This window comes from Motacilla alba, chromosome 3 (genome assembly GCF_015832195.1).
Source record: "Motacilla alba alba isolate MOTALB_02 chromosome 3, Motacilla_alba_V1.0_pri, whole genome shotgun sequence".
In the NCBI taxonomy this organism is placed as follows: Eukaryota; Metazoa; Chordata; class Aves; order Passeriformes; family Motacillidae; genus Motacilla; species Motacilla alba.
In genome coordinates, this window is record NC_052018.1 from 37,390,942 (window position 1) to 37,404,747 (window position 13,806).

The following is a 13,806-nucleotide window of genomic DNA, read 5'->3' on the forward strand; positions in this document are numbered from 1 at the left end:
GGGTCCCTTTACTGTATGCTCCCTTATACTAGGATAATTATGCACATCGTAGGGTTGCTCTGTGCTTTTGAAACTTGAGCCAAAGCCTTTTGAAATCAGAACTGTGTGTAACACGTTTTGAAGGTTGTACTTTTTAATCATATTTTGATATAATTTTCCTTTTTAGGTCAACCTGAAACATACAGTTGGAGGCAAAAACTTCAGTTTTGGTTTTAAATATATATATATTTATTAATCATTTTAGTAAAAATCTTGTAAAAGAAAGGTCAAAATTTTGTGTAGGGTCATTCAAAAAACAAAAGAAATTTTTCTGAAATTGCTTCATTATTAGTTGTGGAGGAGTGTGTTTGTGTGGCCTGAAGATTTTTGCCAAATTCCAAATTTCCTAAAGCTGTCTCTGACTTGGAAATTGCATATTTTTTTGAGTTTGTATCTTGTAGACATGTTTTGCCTGGTTCTTATTAAAATCACTGTGAATCTTTCTGCCTCAATTATTTCTCCTCACAGAAGGACTGGAGATCAGCCCTGTGATTTGATTACTTGCAGAATATATGGGGGGTAAAATGGTATGATGCTAACCTAAACAGTTTTCTGACCACAGCCACAAGTTAAGGTGATGATGAGATTCTGTAAGAGGAATTGTATTCTGTAAGTATGAAGTGAAAACATCAGCTTTTAGTTATAATTATTTCCCTGTGTAAAAGGCATTAACACCAGGCTACAGGAATGAATTTTGCTTTGACTGCACTCACTGTGCTTTTAGCATAGATCTTGTAGGCGCCGCAGTTCTGGTTAATTAAGTCTGAGTCGTAGTTCACTTTGATAAGAAATGTAGTTCTATATCTGTAAAGCATAAGGCAATAAAAGATGTCAACATCTGCATTTGTAGGATTTAGAAGGAGCTTTTGATAATTGTTTTCTCTGCCTCCTACCTTCTGTCACCTTTGCTGAACAGCAGATCAGCACACACAAGCTCACAGGCATTTAAAAACTGGATGTACTGTGTGCCTTTCTGTGAACAGGGTGAAGTGTCCCTCTACACTGGCAGCTGGTGTCACATTTATGTGTTTCAGTACCTACAATGCACATGGGCACTTGCTGGTGTTCAGAAGAGAGATGACATCTGTAGGTAACAGCTTCATGTAGCATTATTGATTTTTGCATTGTACCAGCCCCCATTCCTGGGTCTGTGAATCCCTTGCGGAGCCTCTCTTGGTAGTCTGAACTAAAGCTTCAGACAGTTTTTGTAGATGAACTTGAGGAATGCTTTGACTGTTTCCAGAACAAGATATTTGAATTCATTCAGCTAATCAAAACAAAGACTTTTATCCTACAGGCTTTGACTAGGGTATTCATTAAAGGCTTTTGCTTTTTTTAAAAAAAACCTTTTTCTTTGTAATGTCACGACTGAACGCAGCAGCAAAAATTAGAAACATTGAGAAAACAGTGGTCACGCTTTCTGAAAGACTACCTTTGTATTTGCTTTTAACAGACATTTTACACTGAAAGCCAAATGTTTTTCTAACATTCACAGTTTTCCAGTCAGGCTGAATGTAAAGAAACAATTTCTATAAAGGTGAAATAATAGGCCATAAGAAAAGGAATGACTAGTCACACAGCTCAAGGTGGTTTTTTTTGAAAAAATGAATTTTTATTTTCAACAAATTGCTTTGAATGGATAATACCAGCTAAAAAAGTTCATAGGCATTCTTTAGCAAATAATTTCAATGAAGTGCAAGAGAACCACAGTCTAACAATAAGCTAACAGAATGTCCATTCTTTCATATAATTAATAAGAATTATTCACTTCTCTAATAAAACTAAGTGCCTTTTAGGGAGGTGGAGTATGAATGGAACATTAAATTTGCTTCGTCCTGGCAGTCCGTATTAGAATATCAGAGATGAGTGCTTATCTGCACATAGTTTAACAGACTCCCAGCTTTGAGGAGTACTAAATAAGAGGCGAGACCTAATGGAGCGGAATAAGAAATATGGACCTGAAAATGAGACTGTGCTGTATTATGTGTTGATCACACAAGGTGGCAGAATGAGCTTAGGGCTGTCCCAGAAATAAGAGGCAGTGAAGGACCATTGCTTTCAGTCAAGAGTGTATCCTTGCTTGCCCTAGGAATATGCCAAGTTTCTTCTGCACATGGAGAGGGATGGAGGAGAATATTTTAATACAGTATTTTTAAATTATTATCCAAGTGCTTCAATTTCATTTGGAGATTTAGTGGAAACTGTTAAAAGCTTGTGTCTAACTTTGGAAATTAATAATCATACAATGCTGAATCTGCACACATCTTCAGTTTTATTGAAAACAGTTTACTCTCCATTGATACATTGATTCTCTAAGTGGGGCTGAACTCTTCAGATGAAGGACAGTGGCAAGAACAGGCACGTAGGGAACATTTTGCTTTTCTTTATTGATTTATGGCTAAATTCACTTCTATTGTGAGTGAAACTTTATTGACTTTCCTTGTGTTGCATTTACTTATATGATCTGCCTGAACATGGCAGGCAGGTGTATGTGGCTGAACTGAGGGCAGCCCAAAGAGGAGAAATTGAAGTGCAAGACAAAGAGAAGGGTACACTCTTGAGCAAACTCCATGCTGCTGTTTTGGCCACTAAGTAGGGGAATAGTAGCAACAATTCTTTCTACACCTGTACAGCTACCTCGACTGCTGAGCCTGTCATTCTAATGCTCACTTCAAGGGGCAGCACTGACCTGCATCACCAAAGGAACCTTTGGATGCAGGTTGCAGGTGGGCTCCTATGTGTGTCACTCAGTTTGCCTCTGTGGAGCTCCGAGACAGACAAGTGGTGCACCAAAATGATGGAGTGCTTCAGCTCTGATAAGGGACTCCTTCTCGTCTTCCTGATCTGAGTTGCACCAGTAAAGCATAAAAGCAGGGGCGGTGCTGAGCCAAATTAATGGTTGCTTGAAGAAAGAGATATGTCCTTATAGGGTGCATTTTAAACATATCTGGCAAGATATTCTGCATCTGAGTTTGCTCCTGCCTGTAAGTGAGTGAAGTCACTGAGCAGGATACTCTTACAAGTAAGTGTTTAAGAACTCATATCTGTGCATTGCTCCTTATGCAGTATATTTCTGGAAGCTTATTAGAAGCTATTAAAGATTATTCACCCTTCCAACCTTTTCAGCAGATGTTCAGCTGTTTGTTTTTTCCTTCACTGCCTTGAGGTATTTGGCTAAGCATTAGTACAAGACTGGAACAGGTCGGGAAAGTATTTATTTCCCAGAAAAATACATTAACTAATAAAATAGATGGCAATTAATAAAATAAGTCATCTGTAACATATTAATGAGAGCTGGAAAATAAAAATTGAAAGTTTGAAATTTAAAGCTAAAGCAGACACTGGAGTGACAACACTTCTCTTTCTATATAGAGAGAAGGTTACAAAATGATAGAGAAGGAAAGGAAGAACCAAGGAAAAAAGGCAAAGAAAAAATTAATTCTGAGTTCTGGAAAACTCCTTTTGCCTCTGCTGCATTTGTCTTTGACCTGTTGGTCATCAGGGGAGCTGCAGTCTGTGAGGCTCATGAGACCTCTTGAATGACTTATGGTCATGTCAAAGAGAGTTTTATTTTGGCCCACACCTTAATGCTCAGCTTCAGGCCTGAGAACTCGCTGATCCCTTTTTATTGCGTCCAGCTCATTCCATAGCCATGGCCAGACTTTCAGTTCTTAGGTTCTGTTTCTCAGCTGAGCTTCATCATTTGTGTGACATTTTTTCCACTGCCCAGTGCAGAACTAGGGAGGTTAATTTTAATTGTCAGTGGTTTTAAGTAACCTGCTCGAATGTACACTGCACAGGCTTGAGTCATTCACAGCCTAGATGAGGGGACTGAGTGGAGACAGCTTCTCAAAATGCCTCTCTGCCGTGACTGCCTGCTAGTCCTCCCTCTTTTCAGTACAGTCAGGCTTTAACAACCTAAACCACTGCAGGGGACGCTTTGAGTTAAACTGCTAGCCTTGCACAGAAATGGGCAAAAATCCCTTATACCAGCTCTTTACCACCTCAGTCACTAATTACTGCCTTTCAGTCTGGTCTGCCTTGAGGCAGCCTGCTGCCATTGATGGAGTGTGTCTAAGGGAGCCAGAGTTCCTCAGAGCATGCAAGCCCAGCGCTGTGGGGTGGCAAAGGGTACTGGTGGGGATGACTGCTGAACTGGGGCACAGGACAGGGCTCACACGGGCATGTTGGGTGCCACCTCTCACAGCACTCCATTCACATGGTCCAAAGCTGCAGTGCAGTGTGAAAGATAGGACATCAAGACTGAATTCACTGAATATACACAAGTAATGGGAAGCAACCTTTTATATATATATATATATATATATATATATAAAAAACAAGTAATTATTTCATGTCTGAAAAGGCATAACAAGCTGTCTGCACTCTGAGAGTAGCTTGGCAGTGAGACAGCCATAACTGAACCAGAGCAGAAATGCAGAGCTCTTCTCCTAAGAGCAGGTGATATGGGGCAGCTCCCTTTGTCACTTTCTAAAATAATTTCACAAAGTAATGTCTGCATATTGCTTAAATAAGTAGAAACTGGTAGAGTTTCAATCAATGTCTAATAGTCTCAGCAGCCTTAGCCAGTGCCCCTGGAAAGCAGAAAGCAGTCAGAGGCTGAGAGAAAAATACTGGGAGAGCTGGCACTGACAGCAGTGTGGTGTGTGAAAGCAATAATGGCAGTGACACAGATGCTCACATAGATGCCATCCTGTTAAATGCAGGTGTCAGTCACACCTGCACAGCACACATGGAAGCAGAACACACTCTCTGGACATGCATGCACATATGTATCTACAGGTACATATATATGTTATCACAGTGTAGCAGTGAGTGGTTAAACAAAGCATATGGGGGGAGAACATGCTGCAGGGTTCATGTGGTCACTGAAAATGTTCTCATTTGAGTGTGCTGCTGAAAAGCTTGCAGGCCAAATGCATATGGATGACTCCAGTGCCTGGAAAAACATGCTGTGGAACTGCTGTATTGTATTTGAAGCTACAGACAGTCCCTGACAGTCTTTGTGAAGTGATTTGAAGCTAAATGCCTGTGAGAGTGAGGAGGTAATTCTGTTGATTAATGCCAGTCTTGTTGGTATTGATGATTTAGCTGCCTGTATGAAATAAATGTGGGCAATCAGTTCATCTTGAAAAAACTTGTACTGAATAAAGGAAGTTGTTGCCTAATCTATTTTATATTAATTGTTTCATGCCACATATTCAAGGCCTGATCCAATATGAATTGACATGGAGGAGAGATAGTCCATTCACAGCAGTAGTCTTTGGATCAAGGCTTCATTTTAAAGCAAGCAAATGCTGCATGCTAAATTAGCATTCATCTGAGTTGTCACTATCTGTTTCTCGAGAAGCAGACAGGCTTGATATTCTTTGTGTAGCCAAATGAGTCTTAGCACTTACATGCTGGATTGCAAGGCAGCAGAGCCAACCTGAGCACAACAAAGTTTTGGTAAGAGCTGGGGCACTGTGGGCTGCTGTCTGCGACAGACTGCCTCGGCTGGGTGTCTGACATGGGACTCTCAATGCTGTGCTGCCTTACAGAGTCATTTACCACCAACAAACACTTAGTGCTTATGAGGCATTTTTCAAAAATCTCACTGGGGCCATACCTGGGGCTTTAGCTATTTAAACATCTTAAAAAAATCTGTCCCTTGAGAGGATTTAACTCGGCAGGATTTAGGCTGCTAAGGCTCGCATCATCAAAGAGACCAAAGCATCAATCCATCTCTTTTCATGCCTAAGGACATAATAGTATCATGCCCCCTCCCATGAGGGGGTACTGCAGAGAAATTTCCAAACTCTCAGCACCCAAACTAGCTAGCTCTGGAAGCAGATGGAGTATAATTATAGCAGCGTTGAGCTGCACCTGAACTAATTAGCTCTGCTGAGAAACAGGGATTGAATTTAATAATGCATGTTCTGCCATACCAAAAAGGCTAGGCTGCCTTTGAGACCTGTGTGACTGTCTCTGCATGGTGCAGTGCTGAACTCTGTGGATGTACTGTGAAAGTCAGCTCAGAGCTTTTCTGTCACCATAATCTGCTGCAGAATGTATGCATCACCTTGCCCCAGCATTCACGTACCATTGGAATAATTGCTCCTCAGCTGTCACTTATCTCCTGACTATTAGTTTAGCATGTTATGTTTTGCATATGCTCAAGATTTTGCTGTCCAAACTCACCTAAATATTGAGATCCACTTCAAGGACTGCTGTGGCTAAAACCTTAAAGCCTTTAAAATGGGACTGTCTTGGTCTCAATATGTTCAAAGTAAATGTAGCTGTGAGAGAAAAATAGAAGAGCCAGGTTCAGATTCCTGCTCTGAAGCAGTGATACCTATCAGATGGGGAGTTGAACACCCATCTTAGATACATTTCCTAGTTGCTGGGGTTAAAGACACTTTTTCTTACCTCCGTGCATATCAAAGTATTTCTATGAGGAGGAGAAACTCTGGTGTTGGTGTCTGAGAGAATTTTCCTACCACAGAGAAAGCTGACTGTAGGGATTCTGTCTTGGAGTGCTGGTTTGAACTCAAGCTCAGGCTGTGGTTTGGTCAGAAGGAGCAGTTGGACCCTGTTCTCCACACTCTCACAAGGTGATCTAACCCCAAAGCTCTCAGTTCTGGGCTGCCATTACATCTTTAAAAATGTAGATCTGGTGTTTTGTATCATACAAGTGGCTGAGATTATTTAGGAGCTTAATGGCTCTAAACAGAAACTTTGTCTCTCTGGACACGTATGAGCACCATTACCTGAAGTCTATTTCTTACCAGTTTGATCCATATCCTGCTCAGCATGTTTCTGTTGCCTCCATACTTCTGTGTCTGTCCATTGAAAAATTGTATGAATATTGTAGGAGGTACGATCAGGACTATGAGGAAGATTTTGCATTGCTCAATTTTCTTAAGTCTCTTTACTACCTAAGGAGTACAAATGGAAAGTGGACCCTTGAATTACTTGAAGTCTTTTGAAAATTTAAGCCATGTTCATAACACTTGATGATTTTTTAATGTAGTAAGTACCTTTAGACAAAGTTAATGACTCTGTGTGGTGCAGACAACATATTACAAGTATTGGATCACCCATGCACACAAATCTAGATGTAAATCCTTCAATTGGTTCTTCAGTTTTGAAAAACACAGACTTCTATGTTTTGAGCCAAAGGAGATACTTGGTAACTAATGATGCATCTTACCAGGTCTGCTATTGCAGAGGTAAGTAGGTCTCTTGTCAGAAAACCAAAATACTTTTGACTTTGTATCAAAACCATTCTTTTTCCTGCCATTCTGCTGATAGGGTCTGAAATAAAATCACTTAACTAGTAAATGATCTTATTTAGGAGATTTGTAATACCTGTGTTGAAACCAGATACCTGTGCAGAAAACACATTTCTTCTCCTCTTCCTCTATTTACTCTTCAACATATTTGGCTCGAATAACTTGTTTCTGAACATAGCAGTGGCAAGTGGATGAGCAGAGGCAGTAGAAGAAATGCTGCATCTGTAATAAGGGGAAAGGGAGAGATGCGGGAAGGAGAGAGACAGGAAGGAAAACTCAAAATCTGAGTTCCTCTTCACCCTTCTCCTGGCATGGCACCAAGGCAGTCTGCCTCTTCTACAAGGAGAGGAGTAGAAGTGGAACCTCTCCCTAAGTAATTAAATGAATACTTAACCTGCAGGTTCAAAACTTACAGCGTATTATAAAACAATTATGTTTCCTTTGCATGAAAAAGCTGAATTGCCGTTCAGCTTCTTTTGTCATCTGTATGCATGAGTATGGAGCAATTAGCATGAATATATTACAGGTGCAGTGTCTCAGGAAATTGCAAGAAGCTGTGTTGTATTTTTGTACTATAGAGAGGTAGCAGAACTGTAACTCTTGGAAGAGTTGAAAACTGGGGAGATGTGAGCATCTGAAGTGTGATTTTATAGTCATAACAAGCACCGATAGCCATCAATTTAATAGTTGTGAAATGAAATGCTGTATTTTCTTAGATTGTTCCACTACTCATTTAATTTAACTGGACACTACAAACTATTTAATTTTAGATTTTAGATTACCTTTCTTATGTGCCCAGTTTATCCTTTTAACTTCAGATAAAGTTTTTTTTGGAGGTTAACAGCAATGGTGTTATGTTAGCTTTGATGTTATCTCCAGACAACTTCTTATGCCAGTGAAAAACCTTTTTGCATGTTCTTTAAGATAAATTACCTAGCAATTCAAGAGCCCTGAATTTTGTTTGGTACAATTTTGTCCCATTTAATTGTCCATGTAAAGCTGATTCTTTTTCCTGACTATCAGATGCAATTTGATTTTTAAGTGCAGGTTCCTCATAAATTCAGATGAGCACAGTAAGATAAATGCTTCCTAAATCCAAATCTCAAAGTCGCATTAATGGTGACCTTTTTTTTTTATTAAAGTGATAGTGATTCACATCTGCTGAGGATCTCACCCTTAGAGTTACCTGACCTGATAATAATTTTTGCTGATGCTCCATTTATATGAGTAGAACAGAGGGACCTCAAAGACCACAGCAATTATTCATATATGGTTTGATGCCCTTTTTTTCCACCACAGAGGCTCAAGGGAACAACTGTGGTAATAAGATTCATATCCACCATTTTACCGTCATGAAATCACAGATTTGATGAATGATACTGATGCGGAACTTTGCCTTCTTTGTAGGTATGAAAGGAAAAATTAATCCTGGGGTCTTCAAAACAAAACCCAGTGACCTCAGTCAAAACTCTTTACACATAGGAAAAAATCCTGTAAACCAGTGTTACACACAGAGAATGACACATGGACATGTCCACTTTGACTTTTGGGAAGTGGCAAAGGAGGAGAAAATGTGAGTACCAGATCAAAAAAGCACTCTTCAGGTTGTCAGTATGGTGGATCATCTGCACAGTGTTTTCACAAATATGACAACATCAGTGACTACCCCTTACTTTCAGCTGCAGTGACACATCAACATTTTAGTGGAGTGAAGGTAAAAGAGCTTACTCTGAAAGGGAAATGGCAGGAGAAGGATATCACATGAAACAAACTCTGAGAGCAAGGAACAATTGGTACAGGTTAAAGATCATGCATCCTGTAGTGGCTTGGTGGCTTTTTATACGTACACGAGAAGATCTGTACTAAAGCTCAGTGTTGTCCTGCATGATGTATCAATGTTTTAGTGCTAGTTTGGGTGCTGATTTCCTATTCAGGAAACTTTCAACTCCGCTCTAAAGTAACAATGCCAATAGAAAACCTATTTTTTTCATATAATCTTCACCTGAGAGCCCCCTGCCCCTGCCTTTTTTTTGGTATGGTTTATAAAGGAAGAGTATTTGTGGACCCCAAGGCACCACCTCACTCCTCTGTCTCTGGGTTCTCTGTGTGGGTCTATAGCTAAAGTGGTAACACCTGTCCTATATTTCAAGTGTAACAGGAGGCCTTTTGAGCAAACGATCATCTAAAAAAGAGCTAGAGATAGCCTAGCCCCTGAGACTCTGGGAAAATTTAATGGAGTAGTAGACTAATCCCCTCACCATTGCTCCACAGAGCATGGAGAGCAAATTCCCACACTTCCAAGGAAGAAGTAAATGTTCTCAGAGGGAAACCTCAGACAATTTTTCTCTTTCTCTCTCTCTTGGGTAGAGTTTTCTATGGGAATGACTGAGGATTGACCCTATGGAAACAAGAATTTGAGGAGACTTATTATTTGATTTTATTTCCTTGTCATTGTGAAGTTGTTCCCTATAGCATGTTCTCTAATGATTTATCCAGAAGTTTCAATGGTTGTAAGTACCAGTGGTTCTGTATTTCCCTGGCCTGTCTCACTGACAGATGGCACAGAGATGGGGATTGCAAGGCACAGCAGGGACAAAAAGAGAGATAGTCAAATAAGATAAAGATTTTTTTTCTTTTTTTTTTTACTGTAGGAGTAAACTGCTTGGGAGGAGCAGGAGTGAGACCAGCAGCATTTGCTGTGCATATTCTCAGTGAAATAGTAGTTGAGATCTAGGCTGTGCTCAGAGACAATGAAATTTGCCTCAGACACAAGTCGCAACACTTTTTACTTATCTCCCTTTAAATCTATTTCACTCTTTTCTTATAGTATTTTTGCACAAATGAAAGAAGAGCTTCTGGTTTCTCCTCTCTTCCCCCTGTTCTCTTGTTCATGACTCCCTCCATGCAACCCCCTGCACACTTCTTGTGAGGTGGATGCGAAGTGCTGAAGCAACACAAGGTGTGATGTTCTTGAGAAGTCTCTGGTCTGCTGAGCAACTTCTTGTAAGATTTACAACTCCAAAGGATTGACCATAAATAAATAAAACCTTTCAACACCTTCTAGCTCCTGGGGAAAAAAATCCAAAACATACTGAGTTTTGCTTACCACTTCCCAGTGCCAGAGTTACTGGAGGGTTTGCCGTCTATTCAGTCCTGTCATGCCACCTGCCTTTTGCATTCTGTCTCCAGCAACCACAACAATATCCTGTCTCTTCTGCTACTCATCCATCCAATATAGCAGTGCATGGTAATGTAAAGCTCGAGGATAATACCCTGGGTATATCTTCTGCCTTTTACATATGAGATTTGGTGTTTGCTACTTCTTTTTCTATTTGGTATTGACTCTAGAAATTCTTACACAGATAGCAAATGCAGTTGTGAATTCAATCTCCAGATTTCTTTTTTTCTTAGGGCACCTCTTTTCCTTAATTGCTTTTGCTTTGTTTGTTTAAATAAAATATTTATTACATTTTAAAGAAGAATGAACTTTTAGTACAAGATAATAAAGGATTTATCTGATGATAAAACATGTAAATCTTTCCAGAAACTTCAGGAGGATTTTAATATTAATGCAGATCAAATATGGAAATATATGCAACTTGTGAATAGTTTTATAGAAACAGGAAGAGCTGTGGTGTCAGTGTAGGACTAATCCTTATTAGGATGAGTTTCTGATATTGATAAGACAGGAATACAGGATCTCATTTTTTTCTCTTGCCTAAATCTCTTCATCCTTTTGTGAAAGTTCAGAAAAGAATGAAAAGTCTTTTACTTTTTTATGTTTTAATAAACTGCTGAATAAGTCATTACAGAGAAAACTATAGGGAACAAGTTTGTAGTGACAAGGAAAGAAAATAGTTTGCCTAACAAGTCCCCTCAGTTTCTCATATCCAGGGGGTCAATCAACAGTCCCACCCTATAGAAAAAAATATAAATTATAGATAATTAGTATTTTGCTGTTTTACTATTTTGAAAAGCATAGCTGTCCCACATGATAAGGTGCCCTTCCTTTGAAGGGACTCTTCCCTTCTCTTTGTATGAAGTATGTATGAGGGACTAGTACTCAATATTCCTTACTTAATAAGACATGGTTATGAAATTAATGTTTAAACTACTTAATTTTTAAAATTTCTCAGTTACTCTTTCCAAGTCATTGAAACCATAGAAAGTACTTAACAGCAAAAACCACCAGAATTTTTAAGTTAGGAGAACAGTGAGAGGAGGAAATCAAGAAGTAAGATATTGAATATGAATTTATATGAATTCTCTACACAGCAATGTTCTCAGTATCTTTTAAATTTTTAGAATTATTTTCAAGAGTGAATCATGATAGAAGTAGTGAAATCTCGTAACCATTAAGGAGGATCACGGAACTGGGGGGCATTGACGTCCCTGCTTCATGCCTATACAGATTATTCCCTTTTGGCATTTTCTGATCACCATAGTGAAAACCCAGTTTGATTTGGCTTTCACACGTGCTCATAGTTTGTACCAATCAATTTAAAGAGTGGGCATGACTGAAGAGGATTGTTGTTGTAAAATGCACAAGATCAAGGACTTTATAAAATAAGGTAGGATTTCAGAAGGTCCTCAAAGACCTAAGTCCTTTGCTGTGTGAAGTTCAGGTTCCAATAACCAGAAATATGCTTAGTACAGAGAATTTCAGGGAAGTTACAGAATGCTCTGAGTCGTAAGGAACATTAAGGATCATTTACTTCCAACTCCCGTGCCATGAGTAGGGACACCTTCCACTAGATCAGGTTGCCCAAAGCCTTATCCAATCTGGCCTTGAACACTTCCAGGGATGGGGCATCCACAATTCCTCTGGACAACTATTTCCAGTTCCTTACCACCCTCACAGTAAAGAATTTCTTCCTAATATCTAATCTAAACCTGCCCTCTTTTAGTGTAAAGCCATTTTCCCCTTGTCCTATCACTACATGTCCTTGTGATTAGTCCCTCTGCTGCTTTCTTGTAGTCTTTATGGACTGGAAGGCTGCTACAAGGTCTTCTTGAAGCCTTCTTTTTTCCAGGCTGAGCAACCCCAACTCTTTCAGTCTGACTTCATAGGAGGGGTGTTGCAGCCCTCTGATCACTGTAGTAGCCCTCCTCTGAAGCTGTCTAACAGGTCGGTGTCCTTCTTAATTCGGATGCCCCAGAGTTGGATGCAGTAATCCAGTTGGATGCAGTAATCCAGGTGGAATCTCAGGAGAGTGCAATAAAGGAAAGGGTCACTCTACAGAGACTCTACTTTTCAGTGTTATGGCTCTTTGCAGACAGTGTCCCCTAGCACGAAATCTTCCAAGATTCATTGTTGTGTTTAGAAGCATGGAATAGCTGGTGCATAGCCTAGAGATACAGAGACCACCTTCTTCTTCTAACACCCTCAGTAATGCTCGCTGTTCTCAGGCTTAACATTACCATATTGAATAAGTTTTCAAATTTGCCCAACATGATGATTTTGCAAGGCTACATATGAAACTCATTTGTGCTGCCCTCTGAAGTAATTCTGAAAACACCCTGCTCCCATTCATCATTCAACATGCAGGTTTCTTTCACTTACTGTGTTCTAGGATGTGCTCTCAGCTAACTAGTGAAAAACCTCTGTAGGATGTTTTGCTCATTAGAGAAGTGATTTAATGTTAAAGAAATATTTTGCTTCCTATTTTAAAATGTCTTTTTGAATAAATAGTATGCAGATTTTCCTGAGATGTGCTTTGAGCTGCTTGAAAAATGAAGAACAGAATCTTTCACTGAAATTAATGGGAAAGTTCAGTGAAATTTGGATTAGACTCCAACGATAAAGCAATCTGAAACAGAAACATCATTAAAAGATACTGGTAATGGAACTGTGAGCTTATTTGTCTGAAAAACAGCTTGCAAAGTAATAAGTAATGAATTACTGGTAAGAAGTACATCTGTCTCTAAAGAGAAAAAATGTCTTATGGAATGCATTGTACATCTCTACTGATGAAATTATTAAAATGAGTACCTTTGAGATAGGAGTATGTGTCATAAAGATGACCAAGCAAACATTGGATTAGGGGGCTTTTATGCTAATTAAATGATGGACACACAGTAAAGAGACAAATTGTTAATATATGCTAAACACAGAAAATCTAGAAGACCATCTGATTCATTCTATCAGAGAGAAAACATATCTGCTTAATTAAGGGCTGTAATATTGTATGCAGGCTTGCAAGCAGTGATAAGGTAGCTAATCTAGCTTTTCCTGAGGTGCACTCTGTCTTTTTAGTGCTTAAATTTTAGCCTTAAGATTCCCCTAATGTTGCTGTTTGTATGGGATTGTTTTTCTGTTGCTGGCACATAACCGATTCCCTGAGAGATAGATGCACCTCCCAACAGCAACCGCTTGTCAGGAAGACAGTTTTTCATACCTGGCTTTAATGCAGACCTTTATTTTACAGACAGGTTTCTCAGAGGCTTGCAGTGTCTTATTCTTAATGAATAA